We start from the raw sequence: 15,022 nt of genomic DNA, 5'->3' as shown, positions 1-15,022 counted from the left end.
CAGGGAGGTGGTGGAGTCCCCATCCCTGGAGGTGTTTCAGAGGGGATTGGATGTGGCACTTGGTGCCACGGTCTAGTCCTGAGGCCTGTGGTGACAGGTTAGACTTGATGATCTTTGAGGTCTCTTCCAACCTTGGTGATACTGTGATACATTGTAAGGGCCAGAAATTCTTCAGCTCCACCTTCATGTCTCAGTTACCTAGTAGGTAACAGCTCAATAACCTGGTTAAGGCTGGTGTTTTTCCATGAACATGCCTTCCAGTCTGACAACAGCATTGCAGGGTTGTACGAGATACTCATCAGAAGCAATTTATGAGTTCAATGGAGGAGCACAGCAGCATAAGTGATACCAACACTGTGAGAGGCTAATGGAACACAGAACACCACTTTCCTGCCTGAATCCACCCAGGCTCTTGTATGAATCAATACAGCACCAGGACACCTGAAGCTCTGGATATAAACTCTCCTTCTTGGAACTTGTGTCAGCAATCAGTGTTATACTCAGTGTGAATGAATGCATTAATGCAGAGTGGAAACCAACTGATTTCCCCAAAATGCTGTGCTAGCTGAACAACTGAGCAAGAGTGAGTACTACATTATTTACAAGCATTCTCAAACATGGAATGGAATGGAATGGAATGGAATGGAATGGAATGGAATGGAATGGAATGGAATGGAATGGAATGGAATGGAATGGAATGGAATGGAATGGAATGGAATAGAATATAGTGACTCTACCACCTCCCTGGGCAGCACATTCCAAAGGGCACTCTCTCTCTCTCTCTCTGGGAAGAACTTCTTCCTAACATCCAACCTAAACCTCCCCTGCCACAGCTTGAGACTGTGTCCTCTTGTTCTGGTGCTGCTTGCCTGGGAGAAGAGACCAACCCCCTCCTGGCTACAACCTCCCTTCAGGGAGTTGGGAGAGAGCAAGAAGGTCTCCCCTGAGCCTCCTCTTCTCCAGGCTAAACAATCCAAACTCCCTCAGTCTCTCCTCACAGGGCTGTGCTCCAGACCCCTCCCCAACTTTGTTGCCCTTCTCTGGACACCTTCCATCAACTCAACATCTTTCCTAAACTGAGAGCCCCAGAACTGGACACAGGACTCAAGTTGTGGCCTAACCAGTGCGGAGCACAGGTCACAATGACCTCCCCGCTCCTGCTGGCCACACTGTTCCTGATGCAGGCCAGGATGCCATTGGCCTGCTTGGCCATCTGTGCACACTGCTGGCTCATGTTCAGCCTACTATCAACCAGTACTCCCAGGTCCCTTCCTGCTTGGCAGCTCTCCAGCCACTCTGACCCCAGCCTGTAGCACTGCCTGGGGTTGTTGTGGCCAAAGTGCACCTGGCACACAGATTATCCAGAACAACCATTACAAGCAGAGCATTCTTATTAATGACTGCACTAAATTAGATATGAAAAGTTAAAAAAAAACCCTCTTTAAACTCTGGAAACAAGTCCTTCCTATACTAGATCAGATGAAGATAACCCCCCCTGTATTTATTCCAAACATGCTGCCAATATAATTGTTCTCTGCCTACCAAATGGCTCAGCTAGCATCTCAGCTTTAAAAGAACATCCTCACTGAAGAGACTGGGTTCAGGAAAGGCAACTGAGAAAGTCTACTGTTACACCTTCTAGAGATAATCCAATACAATGGCATACAGCCACTGCTCTGACTGGAGCAGTATCATGCCCAACCATCAAATGCAAAATCTACCTGGTCTAGTGTGGAAAGATGTATCTCTATTCAATGAGATATGTAAACAGGTGTCAGTGTGGTCACAGAACAAGCATCATCCTGGCTCTACCCCAAATTTGGGTATCCAGCATCAGGAATGCCACTAAAACACCTGAAGGGAGGTTGTAGCTAGGTGGGGGTTGGTCTCTTCTCCCAGGCAACCAGCACCAGAACAAGAGGACACAGTCCCAAGCTGCACCAGGGGAGGTTTAGGCCGGATGTGAGGAAGAAATTCTTCCCAGAAAGAGATATTGGCCATTGGAATGTGCTGCCCAGGGAGGTGGTGGAGTCACCATCACTGGAGGTGTTTAGGAAGAGAATGGATGGGGTGCTTGGTGCCATGGTTTAGTTGATTAGATGGTGTTGGGTGATAGGTTGGACTCGATGATCTCAAAGGTCTCTTCCAACCTGGTCTATTCTATTCTATTCTATTCTATTCTATTCTATTCTATTCTATTCTATTCTATTCTATTCTATTCTATTCTATTCTATTCTATTCCATTCCATTCCATTCCATTCCATTCCATTCCATTCCATTCCATTCCATTCCACTCCACCCCACTCCACTCCACCCCACCCCACTCCATGGAAACTACTGCCGTGGCGTGCCTCTGAAGGCAGGGAGCTGGGTGAAATAGCTCTGAAATGAGAACTGAGAGGTTTGATTTTAACTGGAGCTTTGGCTAATATTCCAGTCCTGGTAATTCTTCAACTGGCATACCTATTTCAGGCACTTCTCTTCTGGGTTGAGGACTTTAATGGGACGCAGAGCAGCAATTCATAGTTTCATAGTTTCATTCAGGGTTGGAAGGGACCACAAGGATCATCTAGTTCCAACCCCCCTGCCATGGGCAGGGACACCCCACACTACATCAGGCTGGACAGAGCCTCATCCAGCCTGGTCTTAAACACCCCCAGGGACAGGGCCTCGACCACCTCCCTGGACAACCCATTCCAGGGTTTCACCACTCTCATGGGGAAGAACTTCCTCCTCACATCTAGCCTGAATCTCCCCACCTCCAGCTTCATTCCATTCCCCCTAGTCCTATCACTACCTGAGATCCTGAGAAGTCCTTCCCCAGCCTCCCTGTAGGCCCCCTTCAGATACTGGAAGGCCACAATTAGGTCACCTCGGAGCCTTCTCTTCTCCAGACTGAACAGCCCCAACTCCTTCAGTCTGTCCTCACAGGAGAGGTGCTCCAGCCCTCTGATCATCCTTGTGACCCTTCTCTGGACACGTTCCAGCACCTCCACATCCCTCTTGTAATAGGGGCTCCAGACCTGGAGGCAGTACTCCAGGTGGGGTCTCACCAGAGCTGAGCAGAGGGGGAGAATCACCTCCCTCGACCTGCTGGCCACACTTCTCCTGATGCAGCCCAGGATCTGATTGGCTTTGCGGGCTGCAAGTGCACACTGAGAGCTCATGTTGAGCTTTTTGTCCACCAGCACCCCCAAGTCTCTCTCTTCAGGGCTACTTTCCAGCCAGTCACTGCCCAGCCTGCATTTGTGCCTGGGATTGCCTCCACCCAGATGCAGGACCCTGCACTTTCTCTTATTGAACTTCATGAGGTTGGCTTGTGCCCACCTCTCCAGCCTGCCAAGGTCGCTCTGGATGGCCTCCCTTCCCTCCAGCTGTCTGCTGCACCACACAGCTTGGTGTCATCAGCAAACTTGCTGAGGGTGCACTCAATGCCACTGTCCATGTCACCCACAAAGATGTTGAATAAGACAGGTCCCAGGACTGATCCCTGAGGGACTCTGCTTGTCACTGGCCTCCACTGGGACATGGAGCCATTGACAGCCACTCTTTGGGTGCGGCCATCAAGCCAGTTCCTTATCCATCTAGTGGTCCACCCATCAAACCCATGTGTCACCAGTTTGGAGACCAGGATGTGGTGTGGGACAGTGTCGAAGGCTTTGCTCAGGTCCAGGTAAACGACATTCTTAGAGACGAGTTTAACGAAGTCTCTCGACGGTGCCGGCAGGCGCAGGAAGGCAGCCTGCACACCACCCTGCAACACGTGCTGAGCAAGTCCCACATCTGCATGGCTCTTTTGGTAGGTGCTGGTGGGCCTGGCCTTCATGAGCTTGTCAAATGTCATTTTTAACCTGCTGCTATTTAGGCTTGTACTGTTTCCCAGGGTGACACAGTGTGTGAGTGCTCATGAGGGTGTCGCCAGGATCGTTTCCCTTTTCGCTTGCACTGAGCTCTCCACCGCATGCCTTGCCCCTGTTTCCCATGTCCTGCCAGCAGGGGATGAATCATTCCTCAGTGACGCTCTCCATGACCTGTGATTTTTACAGACAGCATTTGCAGATCCTGCCTTAGCTGCTCCTCTTGCCCTCCCAGCCTGATGAGTCTTCAACTGCTCAGTGTCTCCTTACTCAAAAGCCTTACCCTGGTATCTTGTTACTTCAGCCTGTGCCTTTTCTGCCTCTGCTCTAACTAGGGTATGAGTTGACTGACATCCTGGATTCCCCACAGTGATTTCAGGATCACTTACCAGAGTAATAATAGCTAACCTTGGAGGCTGTGCTAGTGTACATGCAGCTGCTGGTCCTTTTTCCTTCCCCAGTGTTCCCTGCCTTGCATACACTGTATTTGATTTGATCTCCAACTACTCTCAGGTCCTTCTATGACTCTCCCCTGTGACTACTGGGAACAATTCTATCCAGGAGAAGTCATGCTGCTTCTGTATCATTTTGCCAGATTTAGCATACCATCCAGCTATGGTATGCTAAGCCTTTTTAATGCATCTGGAATTAGAGCTGTAGCTTGGGGGGTTTCACCTTCACTGGTGTTGAGAAAGTTTAGTTTTGGATACTTCTGTGTAGCTTTAAAAATACTTCTCTGTTTTCCTTAAAGTATCTATTTATCCATGGCAGAGAGCAGCTGAGCCCTGTGGATATGTGAATCTGCTCACGTTGCATCATCCTTTTCTATTGCTTATACAGAAGTTTTCCTGTTGGATTCTCTTCAGGCCATTACATCACCTGATATTTTTTTTTCCCCAGATCACCTTACTCTGCTCATTAGGTCTTGCATTTTTAGCCCAAATGCTGTGATGTGATGGGCACCTTCTGGATGCGGAGAAGTTTAAGTCATAGTATCATAGTAGTGTCATAGTATCAGTCAGGGTTGAAAGGGACCACAAGGATCATCTAGTTCCAACCCCCCTGCCATGGGCAGGGACACCCCACACTACATCAGGCTGCCCAGAGCCTCAGCCAGCCTGGGCTTAAACACCTCCAGGGACCCGGCCCCAACCACCTCCCTGGACAACCCATTCCAGGGCTTCACCACTCTCAGGGGGAAGAACTTCCTCCTCACATCCAGCCTGAATCTCCCCACCTCCAGCTTCATCCCATTCCCCCTAGTCCTATCACTACCTGACATCCTGAGAAGTCCCTCCCCAGCCTTCATGGAGGCCCCCTTCAGATACTGAAAGGCCACAATTACAGCCCCAGCTCCTTCAGTCTGTCCTCACAGGAGAGGTGCTCCAGCCCTCTGATCATCCTCCTGGCCCTTCTCTGGACACCTTCCAGCACCTCCACATCCCTCTTGGAATAGGGGCTCCAGACCTGGAGGCAGTACTCCAGGTGGGGTCTCCCCAGAGCTGAGTAGAGGGGGAGAATCACCTCCCTTGCCCTGCTGGCCACACTTCTCCTGATGCAGCCCAGGATCTGATTGGCTTTGTGGGCTGCAAGTGCACACTGAGAGCTCCTGTTGAGCTTCTCCTCCCCCAGCACCCCCAAGTCTCTCTCCTCAGGGCTGCTTTCCAGCCAGTCCCTGCCCAGCCTGGATTTGTGCCTGGGATTGCCTCCACCCAGATGCAGGACCCTGCACTTGCTCTTGTTGAACCTCCTGAGGTTGGCTTGTGCCCACCTCTCCAGCCTGTCCAGGTCCCTCTGGATGGCCTCCCTTCCCTCCAGCTGTCTGCTGCACCACACAGCTTGGTGTCATCAGCAAACCTGCTGAGGGTGCACTCAATGCCACTGCCCATGTCCCCCACAAAGATGTTGAACAAGCCTGGTCCCAGGACTGATCCCTGAGGGACTCTGCTTGTCCCTGGCCTCCACTGGGACATGGAGCCATTGACAGCCACTCTTTGGGTGCAGCCATCAAGCCAGTTCCTTATCCATCTAGTGGTCACCCATCCAACCCATGTGTCACCAGTTTGGAGTTCTGGCAAAACACCAAACCCCTCTGTGCTGGTTAAACAGTGCCTGCTGCAAACAGCTGTACTTTGTGACCAGCTCCCTGATCCTTTGTCACACCAACCTCCTTCCTCCTCTCACTGGCACTTCAGTCTGGAAATGCAGAGCTACTTTCTCATGGGCTGAAAAGTGCCCTGGGAGGTTTCTGTGCAATGTGGCTCCCTGAGAGCTGGTCAAGCTGCAGGGTGGAGGATGACCCATCAGAGTTGTGTAGCTGAATGACTTGACTGAGGACACAGTCTCAAGCTGTGCCAGGGGAAGTTTAGGCTTGAGGTCAGGAGAAAGAGTAATTTGCCATTGGAATGTGCTGCCCAGGGAGGTGGTGGAGTCACCATCCCTGGAGGTGTTCAAGAGGGGATTGGATGTGGCACTTGAAGCCATGGTTTAGCAGTCATGAGGTGCTGGGTGACAGGTTGGACTTGATGATCTCTGAGGTCTTTTCCAACCTTATTGATTCTGTGATTTCCTTCTGGACTGTAACACTGTATGTAGCTATAGGTATGTGGATATGTCCAGTTCTGGGCAACTCCCTGAAGGGAGGTTGTAGGCAGGTGGGGGTTGGTCTCTTCTCTCAGGCAACCAGCACCAGAACAAGAGGACACAGTCTCAAGCTGTGCCAGGGGAAGTTTGGGCTGGAGGTGAGGAGAAAGTTCTTCACGGAGAGAGTTGTTGGCCATTGGAATGTGCTGCCCAGGGAGGTGGTGGAGTCACCATCCCTGGAGGTGTTCAAGAGGGGACTGGACATGGCACTTGAAGCCATGGTTTAGCAGTCATGAGGTGTTGGGTGACAGGTTGGATTTGATGGTCTCTGAGGTCTTTTCCAACCTTATTGATTCTATGACTGCAGGAAACCTAACTGACTCCTTTAAGTCCACATTCCCTGCAGAGACCAAGACATTACACTCATGTTAGAGCATCTGGCACTGTCATGTCAGAATGTGGCTGTGTATTCTGCAGGTCACAAATGCCAGGTGGATTGTCAGTAACTCTTAATGTTGATCACAGCTGGTTATTGGTTACTCTTTGTCCTTAACAGTGTAGTCAAGGGTTACATCAGTGACTGAGATTTGAAGAGGGCTGTGCTGAGCCCTGAGAGGTCCTATGTAAAGTACCTTTAACCCTTTGAAACAAACCAATAATTACCTTCAGATTAAATCAAGAATAGTTTTAGCCAGATGCCATCTCTACTGTATGGAAGGAGAACTGGGATTTAAACATGTTTTCCTGCTTTTGGAGGAGTCCAGAGTGAGGAGTTGATGTGTGACAGCAGTGAGGGGGAAGAAATACCATTGTCTGTGATACTCAATGATACAGATTAGAGCACAGGAGACTGTTAGAGCCTCTTTTGTTCTGCTTGCTCAGTCACTCTTTCTGCTGTTTCCCTTGATCACAACCTGTCTCCTTCTGCCCTAGCAGTGTTTCAGATCTAGTGTCTTCCTTTCCTTGTAGCCTGTCCTTTTTTCATCCTCCTTAGGGAGCAACAGAGGAGTGCAGAGGACACAGCAAGAAGCTTTATGTTTTCTTTTTCAGGTGTTTTTCTACCTGATGGAAAGGGGAGAGAATAATCTCTTTAATTCAGTAATCTTCCTGTTGATTTGTTTGAAAGCTCAATTTTGACAAGGAGTTTAATCTTGCTTTTCAAACCTCAATTTTCAGGACAGATGACATGCTTTTCAGAGGTTCATAATTAGGCTAAGCTGTGGCCTGGTTTGCCCTCAGGGTGTCAAAAGAAGTTTCATTGGAAAACAAAGGACAAATGGCAAGTTTCAGATTCCTCAAGACACAGAAATGTGAGAACTTAACCCTTCTAGCAATCAAACAGGGGTTTGACCCTGACAACTTGTTTCAGAACATATTTGAAAAGGCTGTAAAAACTGTGTTTCAGAAAGCAAACAGTACTGGGACCAGTGCTGGGCCCCATGCTCTTTAACATCTTTACTGATGATCTGGAGGAGGGCATTGAGTCCATCAGCAGTAAATTTGCTGATGACACCAAGCTGGGGGTGGGAGTTGAGCTGCTGGAGGGTAGAGAGGCTCTGCAGAGGGACCTCGACAGGCTGGACAGATGGGCAGAGTCCAAGGGCATGAGATTGAACACATCCAAGTGCTGGGTTCTGCACATTGGCCACAGCAACCCCAGGCAGTGCTACAGGCTGGGGTCAGAGTGGCTGGAGAGTGGCCAGGCAGAGAGGGACCTGGGGGTGCTGGTTGATGGTAGGCTGAACATGAGCCTGCAGTGTGCCCAGGCAGCCAAGAGGGCCAATGGCATCCTGGCCTGCATCAGGAAGAGTGTGGCCAGCAGGAGCAGGGAGGTCATTCTGCCCCTGTACACTGCACTGGTTAGGCCACATCTTGAGTCCTGTGTCCAGTTCTGGGCCCCTCAGTTTAGGAAGGAGGTTGACTTGCTGGAAGGTGTCCAGAGAAGGGCAACGAAGTTGGGGAGGAGCTTGGAACAACACAACCCTGTGAGGAGAGACTGAGGGAGCTGGGGTTGCTTAGCCTGGAGAAGAGGAGACTCAGGGGCGACCTCATTGCTCTCTACAAATACCTGAAGGGAGGTTGTAGCCAGGTGGGGGTTGGTCTCTTCTCCCAGGCAGCCAGCACCAGAACAAGAGGACACAGTCTCAGGCTGCACCAGGGGAGGTTTAGGCTGAAGGTTAAGAAGATGTTCTACACAGAGAGAGTGATTGCCCATTGGAATGGGCTGCCTGGGGAGGTGGTGGAGTCACCATCACTGGAGGTGTTCAGGAGGAGACTTGATGGGGTGCTTGGTGCCATGGGTTAGTTGTTTAGGTGGTGTTGGATGATAGGTTGGACACCATGATCTTGAAGGTCTCTTCCAACCTGGTCTGGTCTGGTCTATTCTATTCTATTCTATTCCATTCCATTCTATTCTCAAGGAAAATACTTTCAACTTCTTCTAGGTCAAACAGCACTGGGATTTTGGGAGGCCATTTCAACAGTCAGCCCCTCTGTTAAAGCAGTAACCACCTAAAAACAAGGACTGGAAGGTGCAAGGCACCTCTAACTAGAAGCATCACTATGAGGCCTGACTTATAGTGAGTCCCTTGGAAAGGTTTGGGTTTAATTCTCAGAATGGTTTAGCTTTATATTTGGATTATCTTGAGATGTGCATTGTCCATAATTCCAAACTCACAGCAGCTGAGCTCAAGAGAAATAAATTTGAGTGGTTCAGTGTCTATGTAGTAAAACTGGCTACTAATCTCAGCTTCCACCATTTCCCCACAGCAAGCTGAGTTTTAGGATGATTTTCTTCTTACACCAGTTACTTCTTTAGTCTGAATGACTTGGTGTTTCTCAGTTGGTGCACTTGCAGCCTGCAAAGCCTGGGCTGCATCAGGAGAAGTGTGGCCAGCAGGGCAAGGGAGGTGATTCTCCCCCTCTGCTCAGCCCTGGTGAGACCCCACCTGGAGTACTGCCTCCAGGTCTGGAGTCCCTATTCCAAGAGGGATGTGGAGGTGCTGGAAGGTGCCCAGAGAAGGGCCAGGAGGATGAGCAGAGGGCTGGAGCACCTCTCCTGTGAGGACAGACTGAAGGAGTTGGGGCTGTTCAGTCTGGAGAAGAAAAGGCTCCCAGGTGACCTCATTGTGGCCTTCCAGTATCTGAAGGGGGCTACAGGAAGGCTGGGGAGGGACTGCTCAGGATCTCAGGTAGTGATAGGACTAGGGGGAATGGAATGAAGCTGGAGGTGGGGAGATTGAGGCTGGAGGGGAGGAGGAAGTTCTTCCCCATGAGAGTGGTGAAGCCCTGGAATGGGTTGTCCAGGGAGGTGGTTGAGGCCCTGTCCCTGGAGGTGTTTAAGCCCAGGCTGGATGAGGCTCTGGCCAGGCTGATGTAGTGTGGGGTGTCCCTGCCCATGGCAGGGGGGTTGGAACTGGATGATCCTTGTGGTCCCTTCCAACCCTGACTGATACTATGCTACTATGGTCTTCAGGTTTCTCTGGCAGTAAGGGTTCCCTTGTGCTGCTGTTCTGTTGTCAAACCCCAAGAGCTAAAACTTAAGAAGCCCTGGGAATGCAGTTTGTTCAATGCTTGGCTTCCCCTTAATCAAGAATGATGTGAGCTTGGAGCTTGGCTGTGGGGTTTTATTGCATTAACTCCCCACTGGGCCATGCCCTTCTGTGACCATGCCCTGCATCTGAACTATGTGACAGTGATTGTGTAGAGGCCCTGATGTCAGAGCCAGCTGTAGTCACCCCCATGGCAGAGCTTGCTTGCCTTTGTGCTGCACAACAGTGCCATGCTATTTCCAGCTAGCTCAGCTGTCTTGGTGCCATAATGCAGATGAATTTGATGTCACCTTTCTTTCTCACACCAGTTTTTCATACTGTGCTGCTGCTGCTGAAAAAAAAGCTTTCAAGCTACTGAGGAAGCTCTTTTTTTGGTGTGTCTACGTTGCTACAGATTCATTGAAATAAAGTGGACTCCTGGCTGTAAATAAGATGCTGGTTGCTGAGTGACAGTTGTGGAAATGTCTACAAAGGGCATCCAGTTTGGCAACATAGAATCATAGAATTGTTTTGGTTGGAACAAAACTCTAAGACTATAAAGTCCACCCATTGACCTAAGATGACCCTGGTCATTAAGCCATGTCCTGAAGTGCCATGCCAACACATCTCTGAACACCTCCCTGAACTCCCTGGGCAGCCTATTCCAATATCTGGTACTCTTTCAAGAAAGAAATCTTCCCTAATATCCAATCTAAACCTCCCCTAGCACTACCTGAGAACATTTTCTCTTGCTCTTTCACTTGTTAGTGAGAAGAGACCAACATGTATAGACTCATAGAATCAATAAGGTTGGAAAAGACCCAGGCTCTTGTATGAATCAATACAGCACCAGAACACCTGAAGCTCTGGATATAAACTCTGCTTCTTGGGACTTGTGTCAGCAATCAGTGTTATACTCAGTGTGAATGAATGCGTTAATGCAGAGTGGAAACCAACTGATTTCCCCAAAATGCTGTGCTAGCTGAACAACTGAGCAAGAGTCAGCACGAGACTATTTACAAGCATTCTCAAGCATAGAATAGAACAGAATAGAATAAACCAGGTTGGTAAAGACCTTTGAGATCATCAAGTCCAACCTATCACCCAACACCTCCTGACTACTAAACCATGGATTCAAGTGCCACATCCAATCCCCTCTTGAACACCTCCAGGGATGGGGACTCCACCACCTCCCTGGGCAGCACATTCCAATGGCCAATTACTCTCACTGTGAAGAACTTTCTCCTCACCTCCAGCCTAAACTTCCCCTGGCACAGCTTGAGACTGTGTCCTCTTGTTCTGGTGCTGCTTGCCTGAGAGAAGAGACCAATCCCCACCTGGCTACAACCTCCCTTCAGGTAGCAAGAAGGTCTCCCCTGAGCCTCCTCTTCTCCAGGCTAAGCAACCCCAGCTCCCTCAGCCTCTCTTCACAGGGCTGTGCTCAAGGCCTCTCCCCAGCCTCGTTGCCCTTCTCTGGACACCTTCAAGAGTCTCAATGTCCTTCTTAAACCGAGGGGCCCGGAACTGGACACCCCAAAAAAACCCCAACCAACCAAAATCAACAAACACATACACACAAAAAAAACCCAACACAAAAACCCCACAAAACACAAACAAAAAGAACCAAACTCAAACAAAAAGGCCCCACTTAACCAGTGCTTTAGAGCCTCTAGAAGAACACACCTCTACACTCAACAATAAGCTCTCTCTACTTTTTTCATAGAATTTTAGTATTTCAGGAACTCTAACATTAAGTGAAATGCAAGGAAGGTGACATCAGCTTTATGCTTGTACTTAAAAATAGGTTTTGAATATGCACACTTAGGAGGAGGAAGTTAATTCATCTTACACAAACTTCCCCTCTTTTTTAAAAGGATGTATTTCTGGAAGTACTCAAGTGAAATTCTACCTGCTAGCCCTTTGACACCGTCCCCCACAGCAAACTCCTGGCCAAGCTGTCAGACCCTGGCTTGGACAGCAGCACTCTGAGCTGGGTTAGGAACTGGCTGGAGGCTGAGCCCAGAGAGTGGTGGTGAATGGTGCCACAGCCAGCTGACAGCCAGGCACTAGTGGTGCCCCCCAGGGATCAGTGCTGGGCCACATCCTGTTCAATATCTTCACTGATGATCTGGATGAGGGGATTGAGTCAGTCATTAGCAAGTTTGCAGATGACACCAAGTTGGGAGCAGATGTTGGTCAGTTAGAGGGCAGAAGGGCTCTGCAGAGGGACCTTGACCGACTGGACAGATGGGCAGAGTCCAACAGGATGGCATTCAACAAGTCCAAGTGCCAGGTGCTGCACTTTGGCCACAACAACCCTAGGGAGAGCTACAGGCTGGGGTCAGAGTGGTGGGAGAGCTGCCAAACAGAAAGAGACCTAGGGGTGCTGATTGACAGCTGCCTAAACATGAGCCAGCAGTGTGCCCAGATGGCCAAGAAGGCCAATGGCATCCTGGCCTGCATCAGGAACAGTGTGGCCAGCAGGAGCAGGGAGGTCATTGTGCCCTGTGCTCAGCACTGGTTAGGCCACACCTTGAGCTCTGTGTCCAGTTCTGGGACCCTCAGATTAGGAAGGTCACTGAGACACTTGAATGTGTCTCAATGTGTCTCACTCTTCTCCCAGGCAACCAGCACCAGAACAAGAGGACACAGTCTCAAGCTGCACCAGGGGAAGTTTAGGCTCAAGGTGAGGAGAAAGTTCTTCCCAGAGAGAGTTGTTAGCCATTGGAATGTGCTGCCTGGGGAGGTGGTGGAGTCACCAACCCTGGAGGTGTTCAGGAGGGGATTGGATGTGGCACTTGATGCCATGGTTTAGTCATGAGGTCTGTGGTGACAGGTTGGACTCGATGATCTTTGAGGTCTCTTCCAACCTTGGTGATTCTGTGAAAATTCTAAGTATGTCCAACTTGCAGCCACCCCAGAGACCTGACAGAGTGCTAAGGTGACCTGAATAAAGCATAACAAATACTATGGTATCTTACATAATTGAGGTGTGAGCATGTTCACCTTCAGGAAAACTTGAAGTAGATTTCTATAAAAAGCAGGGAGGGATTTAACCACAGCTGTGGAACGCAGCTCCAGCGAGCAGCCTGTCCTCTGCATCATACAACACTGACACAGCAAGGATGATGGAGAAGGTCATTCCCAGTTAAACTGACACCCAGGGAATTCACACAAGGGTATTTGAAAGCTTACTGTAAAAGCCTCAAAGGTCTCTACATCAGCAAAAGGGACTCACAGTATCACAGTACCACAAAGCTTGGAACAGACCTCAAAGACCATCGAGTCCAACCTATCAACACAGACCTCATGACTAGACCATGGCACATCCAATCCCCTCTTGAACACCTCCAGGGATGGGGACTCCACCACCTCCCTGGGCAGCACATTCCAATGATTAATGACTCTCTTGGTGAAGAACTTTCTCCTCACCTCCAGCCTAAACTTCCCCTGGCACAGCTTGAGACTGTGTCCTCTTGTTCTGGTGCTAGCTGCCTGGGAGAAGAGACCAACCCCCTCCTGGCTACAACCTCCCTTCAGGTAGTTGTAGAGAGCAATGAAGTCTCCCCTGAGTCTCCTCTTCTCCAGGCTAAGCAACCCCAGCTCCCTCAGCCTCTCCTCACAGGGCTGCGCTCAAGGCCTCTCCCTGCCCTCGTTGCCCTTGTGATCAACTTCTTCGGTATAGGAAGAGTATTAAAGTATCTCCTGGAGGTTTCAGACTCGTAATTTACTGCAGTGAAAAAGCAAAATGAAACTTCTCTCTCCATTAGTTTAGGTCCTGAGACAACTGCTGAGGAGAACAGCTTCAATAATATCCCACCCTAGGTGCTGCAGGAGGCACTGTAATGGGTTAACCAGACTGTTTCCCCACAACACAGAGGTGAGGGAAAGTAAAACACAAGAAAACCTCTGGGTTGAGATGCAGATTTGAGATAAAAGGAGTTTAAGATAAAATAACATAATGCCCAATTACCTTAGTCTATGATACAATGCACCTTAGCTCAGCCTCCCTGCAGAAGTGCTGCAGCAAAATGCAGAACCAAAACCTGGAAGGCGAAAGCAGCAACCGGGACCGGAAGCCTCCTGTGTCCTCAGCTGAGCTTCAAGCCCCTTAACACTTTGCTCCTGCCAGCACTTTCATTTTGAAGCTGGCATGAGGCAGGATGGCTCTGAGTAACAGCAGCAAATACTCAACTAAACCCATGACAGGTGCTAATGACATTTGCTACTATTTCCAGAGTGTTGCTCTACTCAAACTATTAAGAGTATGCCTTAAGGAAATAAAGAGATATTTCCTTGCCAGGGAGCTAAATACAACATATAATCATCTCTCAGAAAACCTGCCACTCAATAACACTGATTTTCCACCTGATACCATTATATGAAAAAACAAAACAGAAGAAAAAAAGCCAAACCAAACCCCAACACCCAAACCAACCAACCAACCAACCCACAAGTTGGTTTTACCTTAACATTAAAGTGGAAAAGATATCAAATATATTCCCCATAACTAGATTCAGTCACAGGACATTGGAGAATGGAATGGAATATACATAGAATAGAATACCTAGAATAAATGGAATGGAATGGGATGGATGGAATGGAATGGGAATAGGAATAAAATAGGAATAGAATAGAATAGGAATAGAAGTAGAAGAGTGGAGTAGAACAGAACAGAATGGAGGAGAACAGAACAGAATGGAGGAGAACAGAACAGAATAGAATAGGTTGGAAAAGACCTCTGAGATCATCAAGTCCAACCTAGCACCCAACACCATCTAATCAACTAAACCATGGCACCAAGCACCCCCATCCAGTCTTTTCCTTAACACCTCCAGTGATGGTGACTCCACCACCTCCCTGGGCAGCACATTCCAATGGCCAAGAGGAGGCTCAGAGGAGACCTTATTGCTCTCTACAACTACCTGAAGGGAGGTTGTAGCCAGGTGGGGGTTGGTCTCTTCTCCCAGGCAACCAGCACCAGAACAAAAGGACATAGCCTCAAGCTGTGCCAGGGAGGTTTAGACTGGAGGTGAGGAGAAAGTTCTTCAC

At 49.2% G+C, this 15,022-nt stretch overlaps 1 protein-coding gene across 1 annotated transcript in view; it reads right to left on the bottom strand.

Annotated features, from left to right (window-relative positions):
• The window catches only part of LPGAT1 (lysophosphatidylglycerol acyltransferase 1), a 99,524-nt gene that overhangs the window by 13,478 nt on the left and 71,024 nt on the right, over window positions 1-15,022 (bottom strand). The window lies entirely within an intron of this gene.

Source organism: Melanerpes formicivorus, unplaced genomic scaffold (genome assembly GCF_026170545.1).
Source record: "Melanerpes formicivorus ecotype bairdi unplaced genomic scaffold, bMelFor1.0.p_v2 SCAF_157, whole genome shotgun sequence".
Classification (NCBI taxonomy): domain Eukaryota; kingdom Metazoa; phylum Chordata; class Aves; order Piciformes; family Picidae; genus Melanerpes; species Melanerpes formicivorus.
This window is presented reverse-complemented; position numbering and strand designations above follow the sequence as displayed.